Raw genomic sequence first — 14,611 nt, 5'->3', positions numbered from 1 at the left:
CAATGTCTTTCACGGACTTCGGTCGCATCTTTTATGGGGTCGTCATCCGGTTTGCCAATTCTTCTAGTCGACGGGCCGTCCGTCTGAGATTAGAGGCCTCTTCCCGAAGGGCGTCCACCGTGACTCGGGGTCGAATGTCTCCCAGTCGGCTCTGGACGCTTCCGACCGTTGTTAATATTTTCCTGGGAGCTGGTATGGGTCTTTCCACTTTGAGCGGACTACACCGCTGGCCTATCCGCTTTTTCTTCGGAGGAGAGGGAAAGGGCGCCTGGGGTCCTCTTCTCACAGGCGGCTTGGCCTTAACCGGCCCATAGGGTGCGGGTTTCTCGAAAGCCGGAGGGTTAATCAGTCGGACCTTCTGGCTCCACGCGGGGTAACTGGCGCGGTCGACCTCATAGATGTTGATACCCGTTCCACCGTGGGCTTTTCGTATCTCCACATCCCTTATTCTGGACTGATGTTTAGAGATAGTGTCCCTGGAAGTTGAATTCCTCCCACATTTACAAAAGAATCTAGTGAAATGCTGCGCGATATGAATACGGCGCCGCCGGGGAGTGGACAATAGCTGCTGACACAACGGGCAGTTGGTACCACCCTCCCGGCATAACCTCAGTATCTTCCTAGCCGTTTCTTCAGAGACCCACTTGGTCGGCAGGTGAGAGTTTGGAGAAGAATCCTCTTTCACTGAGTCGGGCTCCGTATCGTCCAGGGTTTCGTTAGGAGCTGGGTGGAGTTCCAGAGGAATTATTAACTCGGGTAATAGAGGCAAGGCTCCGATAATTGGAGAAGCCTTCTTTATTGTTTCCTTCGTTACTTCCATGGTTAGAGGAGGTGCAGATGTATACGCTTCGAGTTGACAGCAAGCAATGAGCGCGCTCTCTCTGGTGTCCAAGATGGCCGCCCTCTGACCTTGACCTCTGGTGGCTTCTCCTGATTGGACGGCGCTAGTATCATAGTCGGCCAAGTACGCAGGAGGCTTTCTGTTTCGTTGGGGTCGTGGGGTGTTTCCAGTCCCGGCGGTGCTAGCCTGAGCTCCTACATTTCCCATGGTTCTTGCTTCCTCGGTCGTTAATCCGCAGCCAGGGTCGGGGCCAGCCCTCGAGTTAGGGTTGCGTTCCCCTGGAGAGACCGAGGAATCCTCGCCTGGAAACCGAAGTGATTCCAATCTTCCCGGCGATTGTAGTATTGGCAACTCCATTAGTCGACTAGGCAGGAGTGATTCTGGAATAACGACATCTGGATTACCGTTCTCTCGTAATACTCGTCTCCGGGGGTGACCTCTCATGTTAGGACGCCGGGCAGGTTCGATTTCAGCTGGGGCTCGTCCTTGTTGCACCGGACTAGGGCGACAGAGCCTTAACCTTCCTTCAGCTTGAGTGGATCGCTGGCCATATCTTTCTATTTCGTAAGTATGATTTTCGTGACTCCTTAGTACGCGATAGGGTCCCACATACTTGGCCGCTAATTTTGGATTTTCCCCTTTTCTTCGCCGCTTGCTTAGTAACCATACGAGGTCACCCTCATTGAATAGCGGAGGCTCTCTCACATCGGTTGATACAATCTCCTTCTGTCTATCTCAGAGGAGAGTATGGGCTTGCATCAACCGGTCGTGAACAGTCTGGACATACTCGTGTATGCTCGTAAATGATTCCAGCCTGTTTCCATACAACAACTGGTCAGGAAGACGAAGCTCTCGACCCAACATCAAGTAATTGGGTGTTTCCTTAGTGGCGGAGTGCGGTAAACCTCGCAGCGTCCGCATGATTTGTGGCAATAACTGATCCCAATCCTCTTGTCCTCTGCCCAGTAGAAGGGCTCGTAGGGAGTCACCCAGTACTCGATTATTTCTTTCAACCACACCATTCCCTTCGGGGTGGTACGGAGTGGTCCTAGATTTGTCGACTCCCCACAAGTCACATAGCTCTTGAAACAAAGAGGACTCGAATTGGCTCCCCTGGTCGGTGTGGATAATTTCGGGCAGACCGAAGTAACTGAATATTCTCTCGTCCAAGACCTGAGCTACCGTTGGGGCGGTAGCGTCGGGGATAGCTAAGGCATCTGACCACCGAGTGAAATGGTCAGTGAGCACCAACACCCAGCTATTTCCTCGAGGGGTCTGAGGTAGGGGTCCCACCAAGTCTACGGCTAGACATTGCCATGGCCTCCCGGCGTACAGCCGTTGTCGGTTCCCGGAGGTCCGGCCCTTTCCCGTCTTGGCCCGCTGGCAAACTTCACAAGAGAGAACTGCCCTCCTGATATCTCCAGCCATGCCCGGCCAGTACCAATCCAGTTGGACGCGTTTCAGGGTCCTCTCCACACCGCAATGTGTTTGTTCGTGGGCTTTCCACAGGATCTCTTGTCTCAGCGTTTGGGGGCATACCACCACCACCCTTTCTCGTCCATTCTGGATGAGATGAAGGGTCAATACACCTGACTCGTCAAGCTGGAGCTGGTGGAACATCCGGGCCAATCGCTGCAACTCGGGGCTGCCTACTTGTAGCACGGCCTCTTCTATTCTTTTCCGGTTCCTGACGGCCTGATAAATCATCCCTAGGTCGGTAGCGGGCCTCTGTTGCAATGCCCGTACTTCATCTAGCGAAGTCTGCACCACCGCCAACAGTTCCGGGACCTTCGGGACCGTGATTTCATCAGTTTCCTCAACGGGTCCTGGTTCACCTGTCATCTTGACGGCCCGTAACCGAGGGTTTTGAAGCTTTCTGAGGGGGTCGTCCAACACTCCCGGCGACCCCGCACCGCATGGCAGCCGTACTGGAACTGGGCTGGCTGGTGTGGGAGTCGGGAGGTCGGGCCCTGATGTATGTCCGCTGCTGGGTAGTCGAGGCCATTCATCCTCATCCAACTGGCGGGCGCTGGGACTGGGTCCTCCTGTACCTCTTGGTGGCTGTACTGGAACTTGGTCCACTGGTACAGTAGTTTCCCCATTTGTCCCTGGAGTTACTAGAGAGTCACACACCTGTGACCTAGTTGGCCCCCGATCCCGCTTTTCAATGGCTGCACACTGCCGGCAGTCGATGCACTGTCGTCGACTCAATCCATCGGCGTTACCGTGCTTAACGCCCTTTCGATGGATAATTCGATACTTGTGCTCGGCTAGGCTCTCCAGCCACCGGGCCACCTGGCAAGAGGGTTCCTTCCTCCGGTGCAACCAAACCAAGGAGGCATGGTCTGTCCGGATAGTAAATTCTCTGCCATATAGGTAGGGCCGGAAATGTCGGACAGCCAGCACGACTGCCAGCAACTCTCTCCTAGTCACGCAGTAATTGCGTTCGGCGGAGGAGAGGGTCTTGCTGTAGTAGGCTATAGGTCGCTCCTTGCCTTGCTGGACCTGGGATAGCACAGCCCCGGTTCCTACGTTACTAGCATCGGTATCGAGCACGTAGGGTAAGGAGGGGTCAGGATATGCCAGTACTGGAGCGTGCGTCAGTGACCACTTGAGCTTAAGGAAAGCTTCCTGTTCCTCTCCCTCCCACTTCCAGGGGACCCCCTCGCTTGTCAACAAGGTGAGAGGCTTGGCGATCGAGGCGTAGTCAGGTACGTATCGGTGATAGTACCCAGTGGTACCCAAGTATGATCTTAACTGCGTCACATCCTGGGGTGCTGCCCATCCACTGATGGCCTGAATCTTCTCAGGGTCGGTAGCCACTCCAGTGTCACTGACTATGTGGCCCAGGTACTTAACTTGGGTCTGGAACAGACTGCATTTAGAGGGCTTTAGTTTTAACCCGGCCTGTCTCAGTCGCTCTAACACCTCTGCTAGCCTAGTTACATGACTGGAGAAGTCTGCCGACATGACGATGATGTCGTCCAGGTACAACAGCAAAGTTTTCCAGTGTAGCCCTTGGAGGACGCGTTCCATTAGCCGCTGGAAGGTAGCCGGGGCGGAGGTTAGTCCAAAGGGGAGCACCTTCCATCTCCATAACCCACTGCGTGTGGCGAACGCTGACCGTTCCTGGGCCTCGGCAGAGAGGGGTACCTGCCAATATCCGCTCATCATATCCAAGGTACTGAAAAACCTGCTGCCGGACAAGGCGTCCAAACTCTCATCAATCCGGGGGAGGGGGTAGGCGTCCTGGCGAGTGACACTATTGAGTTTCCTATAGTCCACACACAGTCGCCACGCCCCGTCCTTCTTCTTCACCAAAACCACCGGAGAACTCCAGGCCCCGTGAGCGGGCTCAATCATGCCCTGTTTCTCCAGGGCCGAAACCTGCCACTCGATTTCGGCTTCTTTCTCGTGCCCTACTCGATATGGGTGTTGACGGACGGGTTGTGCTTCTGGAAGGAGGGGGATTTCGTGCTGTACCATGGTGGTACGCCCCACGTCCTCGCTTCCTTGGCTGAACACATCCGCATAACGGACCAAAAGGTCTTCCATCCTTCGGTGCTCGGTAGGGGACGAACAATGTGGCGCCGCCTGTTGGAGCAAGTCCAGCATATGGGGAGGTACGCTGGAAGCAGAAGGGGGGGGGTTCTTTAGAAATCTCGGCCTCTTCTTTCGCTGTCCAGGGGACCCCTATTTCGTCCGGCCCGACTCCAGTGTATTGTCCCACAACCGTCCCTGCTGTCACGCTGACTGGATGGTCGGTAGGATTCATGCAGCGGATGGCCACTCTCCCCTTCTCACCGGGTTGATGTAGGCTAGCGGCCACCATATAACCGTTTCTCACTCCCTCGATTAACCCGACTGGTTGATAGGACGAGGACGTGAGACGTCCGGCAACCAGGACCTCGGTTCGAGGGGGAAGCGTTGTGGCTCGCATTATTTGAACTCCACTTGTCAGGGGTCGACCCTCTCTGTCAGTGCAAGTCAATTTCTGCCCATTTAACACCAACGTGGGTTGCTGAAAGTTCATCTCACAGTGGTGGTCGACCAAAAAGGGCATGCCCAGGATGGCATCTTCCTTCAGGGCACACACCACTAGAGACACAGTGACCTGGACACTCCTGACTCTGACTGGGAGAGTGATGAGTCCGTGAAACTGCAGCCGGGTACCATCTGCCATCCGCCCATAGTCTTCTCGAACCTCTAATTGGCTCTTGACATCCTTGGGTAAGCGCTCAAAGACATGTCGTCTCAACAGATTAGAGGTGCACCCGGTGTCTACGAGAAACTGGACGGGCTGACCTCCGATGCGACCTGGCAAGAAATAGCTGCTATTGTGTGGCTTCCACAATTCATCTCCATGAGTTCGTCTGGCTTGGCTCATTCTCTGGGGGCCTTTTCAGGAAGGCCGAGACGGCTTTGGCCAGACGTACGTTTCGTCCTTGGCTTCTGAGGGTGGGAGACCTGCACACTCAGGTAAGGGTTGATACTGGTTATGCAAGGGGACCGGTGGCGAGCAGGGGGGGAGCCTGTGTCGCCTAGTCCGTCGTGGCCGTTGCCACTGGCCTTGCATTGGTACAGTAGATCCACAGTCAGCGCTTCCCCCTACTGCTGTGGATGGGGACCGTTTCCCGACCTCGTGGCTTGAGGTGATTGTCCTTGGGTGACTTGAGGGCACCGGCGTTGTGTGTGCCCTGTCTGGCCGCAACCCCAACAATTTGGCCCCCTTTTCTCCACCCCCCGTCGTCCCAACAGATTTCCTTCCCTTAGTCCATCCGCTAATCCTTTTATAGCCATCAGGACGTCGTTCAGGGTGGCTGATGGGGGATCCGAGTGGACGGGGGCGACTGTAGCAGGGGTAGTCTCCTCCTCCTCCACTGTCATTATTATGGGTCGGGCACCAGGCCGAGGAAGAGTGGGCTGAATTTGCAGGAACTCATTCCCTGCCTGCACTGCTTCCTCTAAACTCTGGGCTTTTATTGCCAGAAGATGGCGTTGGAGGGGCGTGTTTCCTAGGGTCAGGGAAAACGCATCCATGGCCATACTGGCTTGGTTGGAGTCCGGAAGGTCAGCGTATGCGATCTTCACTAGACGCTCCATCTCCGTTGCATGTTCTTGGAGGCTAGTCTTGGGTTCCCTCTTGAGGTGGAGCCTGCTCTTAGCCTCTCTCGGGAAGATCCCGTACTTGGTGCGTAAGGCCGAGAAGATGGAGGCAGGCGAGTCTCCTCGACTACAACCTCTGGCTCCCTCCTTCAATGTCTCACGCAGGTGGAGGAGAGTGGCCTTCTCATTCCACTCATTAGCTTCTGCAACCTCTTCGAACTGGGAGATGAACAGTTCCACATCCTCATTCCCATCGAACTTCGGTGGCTTGAAGCTAGCTTCCTTCTTCGGCATTTGTAAGGCTCTAGTGATAGCCTCTGTCAGCTGACCAATCTGGTCGACCTGCTGTAACTCTGCCTCAGCCAGATCTCTGGTAGCATTCCGTCGGCTGTTTGGCATGGTTACAAGGTTCGTCTTATAAGTCCTAATTACCGCAGTCAGATCCCACCGCTGCCACCAGTGTGTTGGATCCTGCGACCAACACGTAGAGGCGACTAGGTCGGCTTATTCTACCGGTCTGCATTCACCCTTCACAGGGGCTGTGTGCGGGTTGCCCGTGACCAACACGCGGAGGCGACTAGGTCGACTTACACCACCGGTCAACATCAACCACCTTGCACAAGGGATAGCTCCCAGAGTGGTTCTATACTAGTTCGACAAGGTCGACTTGAGGTCGACGGGGTCGACTTGAGGTCGACGGGGTCGACAGTGTTTCTGTGACTTTACTCCCACAGCACAGTCCATGGACTGGGTCTTTGGAGTTAGTCAAGTGCTTGGTGTGGTTCTGCTATCGCGCAAGGTAACAGAAGAGTATGGTTCCAAATGCAAGGCATATATTGAACAACATAAAAGAGCCGAGGCTCTGCCTTAAATACATTCAATTATGCAAATAAGGTAGCAAATGCCAGCCTCTTTTAGGGGCGTGGTTACATAAATGAAAAAGGGAGCACAACTCCGAATGATATAAAGAAAAAGGGGATGGCAACATAACGTTTCCATCACAATATACACACACTAGCCGTGTTATCAGGCATTGCTCGGGTATAAAGCATCAGCTTTTGAACAATGAGAAGCAATGAGAGTTGCCTGCCACTTGTGATTAGTGTGGCACATTGCCAATGGATACTTTGAGTAAGCTCACTAATAAGAGTTACCCCTACCATCGCTTTGCGTCGTGACCAAAAGCAGTAGCCTATAATTTTGTGCCAATGCATCGACATATATAATTGCTTAGCAAAATTCATTAAGCTCGCATGGTTTAGTTAGTTAGGTGTCTGACTGTTGAATTGGAGGTATAGAAATCAAATCTGCTGCTTTACGGATTCTTTATTCCAAGATTTTATAAGCTATAGCTGGAGGGCCACACTTTTAGACCAACATTGAGATAGATTTATGCTGCCCGTATATTTAAAATACAAATGTTAGTGGTTTAAGTACATTATGCTGGTACACCCTGATTGGCTCATAGGCCCGCCCTTTCAAATGAATGCTTTTAAAAAACCTAGTAAACCTTTTGTGTAATCTACAAAATGAAAAATATACTTAGTTTATTAGTTACAAACACTGATGTCTTTGTTCTTTACAAAAAGAATAAAATCTATTGGTCAAGCGTAAAGTTTTGAAGCAGATATTACCAAATTATCACACTTGAAAGTTTCAAAAAAATCAAATCACACAGCATTCGAGTGCATCCAACTACATTAAATAATGTGATGATTTGTAGTTGTCCCCCATCGAAATGTTCCATGTTGTAAAAATTGCTTAGATTTGCTTGTTACATGTGTTGTGTATATGTATTTGGAGTGACACTTCAATATTTTGTGGTTCATCATGGTTTCATTGTTAAATGCCTATATTATCTGTTTATATGCAAGATAGTGTAATTTCACACTATACATTTACCAGTTACGATGTCAGGTTGGCTGGAATCATTTAAATAGTTTCATTTAGTCATAGCTCTGTAAATTGTATTAAAACAGGCACCCATTCAAAAGCATTCTGATGAAGCCAATTAATAAGGAACTCTCTTTATGAGACTTAATAATTTTAGTATCATATTATCAATTTTTGTGTGAAGGATTATAAGCTGGAGTATATGATTTGGATGATGCTTCACGTATGATAGCAAAAGAGTCTTATAATACCTCCCGCTACATGGTGCTTCTAATCTGGTCTTTTTAATTGCTAAATATTTACTCGCCTTAATGATCAATAGATTTGAGACAATAAAAACATGAATTAAAGTTTTTTGGAGACTGATACTTCAAAGTCATATGGATCCTTGTAAGGTTTGTGTGCAACTAGTTCTTTATGTGAGCTGTAGCAGGGAGAAATTTGTTATATAAATAGCACATGTTATATGTGGTACTCTAAGGTATTGTTAAAGAAAATAAGTTTAAATGGTTTTATTATTGACTTAAGTAACTCAAATCATGATTCAAGATAAAATAGGGACAGCTATCAGTATTTAGTCATATGCTTAAAGTACTGTTCTGCTAACCATATAGAAACTTGCTAGAATAAATCCTGCAACCACCTTATTAAACCAACATATACCTGATGTTGCTTTCATATTGTACATAAAAGTTTGTTACTTGGTTTAATAATTTTTTACATACCAATTTATGTCTTTTTTAACTATTGCTATAAAAGGTGATGCCTGTTGTATGCAATGTTTTACTTGAAAATCAAATTATTTGTAGTTCTATTTGAAACATTATCTTTAGAGACACTCTAATCATGTGGTTACTGTGTGTTTTGCTTCGAATGAAGTTTTTAGTATGCAAATATTTCTGTGAAAAAGGAAATAATTGTTTACCTTTAGAAAGACCATAAAATATAGAAATAAATAGCAAGGGCAATGTTTGGAAAAGAAATTTCTGTGTTCTATAAGCTCTCTAACACCAAATTGTGGTCAATGTGGAAGACCAATTTTAATTGTATGTTACTATTTGTCTTGTTTGCAACTATTAAAAAATTTCAAGTATGATCTGATCATTTCAATTGTTACAACTTACAAATAATTTTTTCTTTTTCAACTTTCACCGTACTTATAACTCAGCCAAACTCAAACTCAGCCATTTATACAGATACAGTAGTCTATTACCAACCTTTTGCTAAAAGTACCTCCCCCTCTGCAGTTTTGCTACTCAGAGCTCCAGCTTGTCCTTCTATAAAAAATCTGTACCTCCCAGCACTCAATACATCGTAGTTAAAGTAAACATCATAGGACAAGTTCACTTGACTGGTAACCTCAAAGTATATCGGTTTCTGGCATACATCGGATATAGAGCATAAAGTTGCCTTAAAGCGATCTGGAGCTGGAGCTTCCACTCTCCATACCACCTGTATGGCTGTGTGATCAGATGCCGTTGATGCTTTCAATAAAAGAATCGTTGGCCGACCAAGTTCTGAAGTCAAACACAAATCTAATTGCTTATGCTTTAGATAACTTAACAAAACTAGTTAGCCTAATACAGTTAATTAAACCTAATGGTTGTAATATATTAACAATAAGCAGTTTAACCATAATATTTTGAGATTGTGGCCTTGCAATAGTAACTAACTTATAAGGACAGGCACATTTATAATTATTTCTTTAAAATAATTTTAAGGAGAATTTTTTAAGAGCACCTGTTTAGATTAAAGAGTGGCAAGCTGATATAAGTATCTCAACTAGGTGTTTAAACCAACTCAAGTGTAAATAAACAGAACAGATCAAAAAAAGCTGGTTTTATAAAAAAAAGCATAAATCAAACAGTATTCAAGTAGAATCAGCTATGTTAAATGATAGTCTTATTTGTAGTTGTTATCTCCCTTTTTTTAATTTTTACTTCAATTGTGACAACTAATAAATAATACACTAATACTCAATTTTCACCATAACTATTCAAGTACGAAAAAAGTGTTCTAAACTCATATATTAGATCAAATGCAGTGGTCTACCAACCTAGTGCTAGATGTACATCTGAAACTTCGCTCCTCAGAGCTCCAGTGAGTCCTTGAATCTTAAATCTGTATGTTCCAGCTTTCAACAAATCGTACTTAAAATCAAACTCATAGAACAAACTCGCTTGATTATTAGCCTCCATATATTTGGGTTTCTGACAAACATCAGATAAAGAGCATAAAGTTGCTTCAAAGCGGTCTGGAACTGGAATCTCAACCTCCCATACCACATGTACGACTGTGTGATTAGATGCTGTTGATGCTTTTAATGACAGGATCATGGGCTGAGTAGGGTCTGAAGTCAAACAAAATTAATCTGATCATGCTTTAGACAACTTCACAAAGCTAGTGTGCCTGATGCTACTTAACTCATTTGATATATTAAAAAAAAGCCCTTCAACTATAATATTTTGAGACAGTGGCTTTACAAAAATAGCCAACTCTCAATTAGATACTGTCTTCTGATTCATTCTTTAAAAATAATTCATCATGAACGCCGCATATGTAAAGATTATTTTTTCTTATTATCAACAATATATTTAACATTTATTATCTTTGCAGCTTTTATAAACATGAGCATTAATAAGTAACAAGTAGTAGTAGTATGAACTTACAGATTATAAAGTTTGTAAAAGTAGAATTACTGAAATAATTCCCCTGCCCTACAGAGTAGTATGCCTGGACATATGCATAATATGATCCAACGAGCAAAGTTTTTTTCAAAAGATTGAAAGTTGGTGTAAATCGATTTTTCTCCACTGTCTTGCTCCTGATAAGAAAATCGCACAACATTTGACCTTGACATAAGCCAATCCAAAATCCATGATGAACAGTTAATGTTGAAGGAGTCCAGTTATATCTTATGGTATAAGAATAACTTCTTTCCTCCACAGTGACCGAAATGTTAGTTGGCTTTAGAGGATCTGAAGAGGTACATATATTAATTGTTTTGCGTTGTTCATGTTGTAATTTTGGTAAAGTTAATTTAACAGGCACATTAATATCTGTGGCATTGCAACAACAGCGCTAAAATACTTTAAATTTTTTTCTCAAATATTTGGACTTTTTTGAATAATTTGTAACAAGAAATCATAACCTGAATTTACAAAACATTATAATAATAGTAAATTAAAACTCAATAATACAATGCGTATATCAAAGTCTTGTCTGCTGCTAACCCTGTTGACTTATGCTGTCACTATTCCACTCCTAGGAATTTTTGGCGAACATTGATTATTGCCTTACTATGACATAAAATTAGCAGGGACAACTCATAGACCTACTTTAGCAAACATGTGTTTTCATCGACAGGGTGTATCTAATGAAACCATCTGCTTCCTAGATTACAAATGTGCAAATGTGGAGGTCCAAAATAAGCTCTATTTTAAACATCTCGTATAAAAAGGGCCTCTAAAGGAAACAACTATTCAAAAGTTTCAAAAGAAACAATGTTTAAGGTCAAACATGTCATAGCACAGGTTGTGCTATGACTCGTAGGAGCTCATAGTATTTATTTTAACTTGTTTTTCATTTTTCATTTTTATTATTTTTTTATATCTAGCTAGATCAGCATAGAAAAAAAATTATTGACATGAACCTAGCTTTAATAACAGCACTTATGTAAGTTAAACCCTAAATCAAAGAATATTAGGCGAAGGCTTCTATTTGCTAATAAAATATAATTGAAAGCTTATAATATTAAAAGGTGAGCTTTTACATCTATTACATTTTAATTTAATGGCGATTTATTATTTAGTAGATTATGTTTATCGGCATTAAAATATTAATACTCGTGCCAATCAGGTATTGTACAAATAGACTGACCAATTAGAGTGGCCTACCTGCTGACTCAATTACGGTGTTTCCATGTTTTGAATAGATTTGGAATTTCTTTTACTCCAAGTCATAGTAACAGTTAAATCTAAACAGATATGACACCCTTTCGCTCCACAAAAATTATGCGAAGGCATCCGCATTGAGACTACTATTCGATGTTATATAAATACTCACTGCGGACTCAAATCAGTAATACCTAGTTAAGATCTCCCTCATGGATGCAAAAAATTTCATTTTAACACACTTCCAGGCAAAGTATAATTTAACTACTACTGTCAACGATAGGTTGCTCATACGACAATGATGAGATAATTACCTTTTTATTTATATTATTACTTTAGTCCATTAAATAATTCAATCTAACGATTGTACAGAAACCCTTGCATTGGCGCCAACCTTTTCCTATGCCTAACTATTCCAGCATAGAAAGCGTTTTACTTGCTAAAAGCGCTTTTTGTTCATGTGACCTTTGATGTACCGATTGTACAGCAAGTAATAAATTATGTTGCTGTTTTGTAATATAGAGGGATATTAATGAGACCCTTTGAGACCCAAGAGATTTTGAGTAAATATTTTAAACTTGCAATTATGTTTCTATGACAAAATTAGACAAAATAACACATAAAACCAAGTTTTCTTTCTAATTGTATATTATCGGCAGCACTACTGACTGTCCCCTGTAGAGGACACTGGAACTCGGTGACTATAAAATTGGTCTAAAACACTTGTTATAGATGCAACATTAAAACTAAGCATGAAGGCATAAAGCAGCAATCAACAATTTAAAATTGTAAGCAAAACTAGCAGGTACTTTTATGAAATAACATGAAGCAATTTCTGCTTGCATTGATACACAAAAAAACATTGCATTTTGTGCAGCGTATGCTAATTTTGTTCAAACAACTTTCTCGTCTACAACGAGCACTATTATTTAGTTTCACTGCTTCTGGCAAATGTTTTGCTCCCTTTTCCCTATTGTACGCCATTGGAAGTGGAACTATTTTTCTGCTAGTTTGTAGCTCGTCATCTGTCATGTAATCACTATCAGCTTCCTTTGCTGCTGATGCTATTATTTGTTTTCCCATAATGAAACGATAGTCAAATAACTGCATGAGTTTGTTTGAAGAGTTGGATTGTCTCTGAGTAAGCCAGCAGTTGTTAACTGCTAAGTCTAGAAGATGATTTATCACGCGAATGGGCCATCGTTTTGACCTTGCTGTTACTCTGTAGTAAGAAATGGCTTGGTCACAAAGATCAACACCACCCATCGATAAGTTGTAGTTTTGAACAACCGCTGGTCTGGGTACAGTAATCAATTGCTTTTTTTGCTTACACTATCTTTTACAATTTTCAACAGGATGCAATCCATGCAAAGAAAACGCCATTAAAATGCTTTTTGTGTCAAACCATTTTACGATGCTAATCGGTTCATTCCCTCTACTCACTGTAACAAATTGCTCCATTGTACCCCTTCCTTTTGATTTCATGACCTTGTCAGAAGAGAACTGCACTGGCACATATTTAGCACTTATCGTTCCAGTAAGAGAGATACTTCGCTTGGCTAAATGCTCAATCAGTGGAATTGTTGTAAAAAACCTGTCACAGAACACATGCTTGCCCGGCCCTAAATCGTTTGTTAAACGAAGCACCGCTCCTATTCCTTGCCCTCCTGATCCATCCTTTAACTTGAACTTAGCAAATGTTCCTTCTCCTTTATAAATTTCAAAATCATAAACTAGTCCACTTGAACCCGCCAAAACAAAGTTTTTTAAACCTGTGGGGTTTGGTTTCCTTGGAACATACTGCCGTGCTGGACACCTGCCTGCGAATGAAATCATCTGCTCATCAATACTTAATAAATTTTCTCGTGGTAGTTCAGTGCAGATCTTTCTGATATGCTCCACTAATGGTGTAACTTTCCACAACCTGTCCTCTTTTTTAGCTTTTCACTTATTAGCACATTATCTAGAACTTTCAAGTTGTTCCGTATCTTAAAAAAACGATTTCTAGTGATCGCATTTGCAACAATAGGCACTTTGGTTTTCTTTTCCCAATACATCCTGAGGCGCTTCATGCCGATGCATCCGATTACCAAGCTGATCCCAAAAAATGTTTTGATCTCAGCAGTCGTCACCTTCAGAGATTTACCTGAATGCTGAGTATGATAGCGATTGGTTAAATCCGCCATTGACTCAAATATTTTATTAGAAAAATACTTGCTAATGGCTTCTACTGGGCTTTCACAATCATCCATCTCAGCAGTTTGATGTAATACTTTGAACTTGCTGGCAAAGCTATCACTTTTGCAGAATGAGCATGTTTTTTTTGAAGATTTCTTGCTCCTTTTTGATGGTGGTGGCTCAACATCATCATCTGATTCCTCGGAATGATTCAATAGGGATGACTGCTAGGGTCATAATCTACATCTGCATCACTGTCATCTGAACATATGTCTAGGTCAGAGTTGTCAAGCCGTTCTAATACATCAATGGCATCAATGTCAGTTAAAGTTCTTGATGGTCTTTTCCTTAGTAGTCCTAAAATGAATAAAAACAAAAATGCTTCAGGTTTAACATTAATCCTAATAGTAAAGATGATCAAAATTTATTTTATTTCAGTATTTTTAATTATAGCTATTCAGCAAAATATTTAGTGGGAATGTGAAAGACTTTTTAGCTAGCATAAAACAAAAACCATTAAATAAGATGAAAAAGCTGTTAGAAAGAAACATTAACCATAACTTTAAATTTATTGTTGATCTAATTCATAGGCATCAAAACCCAATGTCCCTTGTGAGAGACATTGAAAAATTATTTTCAATAAAAACAGTAGCAAAAACGTTTTTGAAAAGCTTTTTTGAGCTTGTGATAGAGGAATATG

At 43.6% G+C, this 14,611-nt stretch overlaps 1 pseudogene; it reads right to left on the bottom strand.

The window, feature by feature from the left end:
* Positions 1 to 12,531: 12,531 nt before the first annotated feature.
* Positions 12,532 to 13,985, bottom strand: LOC137386147 (piggyBac transposable element-derived protein 3-like; annotated as a pseudogene).
* Between the last annotated feature and the right edge of the window lie 626 nt (positions 13,986 to 14,611).

Source organism: Watersipora subatra, chromosome 1 (genome assembly GCF_963576615.1).
Source record: "Watersipora subatra chromosome 1, tzWatSuba1.1, whole genome shotgun sequence".
Lineage (NCBI taxonomy): Eukaryota > Metazoa > Bryozoa > Gymnolaemata > Cheilostomatida > Watersiporidae > Watersipora > Watersipora subatra.
This window is presented reverse-complemented; position numbering and strand designations above follow the sequence as displayed.